The following is a 1,518-nucleotide window of genomic DNA, read 5'->3' as shown; positions in this document are numbered from 1 at the left end:
GATATGTTGAAAAGGTGACTTCATAGTACAGGCGAGTAGAAGTTCACGCATTATTTCTTCAGGTATTTTGATACTATAGACATAATCTGTGACAACGTTTACAGACACCCGACCATGTCTCCACCTTTCAGCTATGGGCCCTGAACATGTACCTAGTTTGCCAATGTCTTAAAATATCAGTATCACTGTATGCCACATCATTATGCAAAACGGTGTACAAGTTTGCAACTTTTAACCCAAAATAAAGAAAATTGGTGAAGAACAAGGCTGCACCTATTCTATGTTTCCAAAGCTTAAACTAAAGATAAACCTACTAGTACTAGTAATATTATTACAGGATTCCTACTTAACTTTGTATTTCCTACCCTTACAAGTTACATCTCACTATCCTGTATCCAGGTAATCCATAGGTTCTCTAACCTTCTGATAATTTTGAATATTTGAATCAAATCCTTTAAAATTATGTAGCAAACCAGGTAATATTTTACTATACTAATAGTAATACTAGTGAGTAATACTACTTAGTATTACTAGTAATAATATTAAGTTAAAAGTTAGTGCTTAGGCTTACCCTACTTCATTATTATTGAGTTAATACTAATTACTATAGTACCAGTACTACTAGTCTTTCAGAGTAGTTGAGTACGAGAATAAAAATTAAATGCAAAATATTTGGTCTAACAAAATTGTAACTTCGTAAACTGTAATTTATAGTTTAGTTAACCATTGTTTAGTAATGAACAATAACTTCTTCTTACAAATTATCTACTTATAGTACCTCCTACAGAGATAAATATTTACTGAATCCACCACTTACAAAAATAAAGAATGCATATTGTCATTTTTCTACGTTCTCACAGTTTAGGGCAACGTCAGCAGATCAGATGCAACATGAATTACTCGGTCGTTCTTCGCTGGATTATTCGAGCTAGTTGAGTTGGTAACACATAGAGATAACGAGATTTACACTTGGAGCATGCTCAGTTGACTAAATGGATGCAACAATAACCTTGAACTGCATGACATCGCATTCTAAGTACGTTGTCAAGCTGAGCTACGTCAATATGGATGACGTCCTTACGGGTCGTAGATTACCTCTACAAAACTAGCTGTAAACATTTAATTCTGAAAATAATTAGTTGGCGCACAGTTAGAATTAGTGGTATAAACAACTACGTATTACAGTTCTTTCACTATTCATTCTAATATACCTTGTCTGTTTAATCTAGTTTTTCCCACAAGGCCACAGTATGCAAGTAACAAAGTATATTGACTATAGTGTTCTTATAGTATTTTGGCACTTGTGTATAAAATTAAAATCATAAATAATATTCAACAGTAAACTGGTACACAATTAAAAACATTTTATTTAGGCCTATATGTGGCCTTCAAAAAGTTGACGACTCTACATGAGGATGACGTTGTAACGTTCTTATAGTATTTTGGCACTTGTGTATAAAATTAAAATCATAAATAATATTCAACAGTAAACTGGTACACAATTAAAAACATTTTATT

The 1,518-nt window shown here is 32.3% G+C and overlaps 1 protein-coding gene across 2 annotated transcripts in view; it reads right to left on the bottom strand.

Moving 5' to 3' along the window:
- The window catches only part of LOC106469760, a 12,262-nt gene extending 11,287 nt beyond the window's left edge, over window positions 1–975 (bottom strand). Inside the window, exon 1 of one of the 2 annotated variants that reach the window (XM_013930269.2) lies at window positions 818–975. The gene's annotated coding sequence lies outside the window, so the exon portion shown is untranslated. The remainder of the gene's footprint in view (window positions 1–817) is intronic. The other variant, XM_013930272.2, reaches the window with a different exon arrangement.
- Between the last annotated feature and the right edge of the window lie 543 nt (window positions 976–1,518).

Source organism: Limulus polyphemus, unplaced genomic scaffold (assembly GCF_000517525.1).
Source record: "Limulus polyphemus unplaced genomic scaffold, Limulus_polyphemus-2.1.2 Scaffold3644, whole genome shotgun sequence".
Taxonomy (NCBI): Eukaryota; Metazoa; Arthropoda; class Merostomata; order Xiphosura; family Limulidae; genus Limulus; species Limulus polyphemus.
This window is presented reverse-complemented; position numbering and strand designations above follow the sequence as displayed.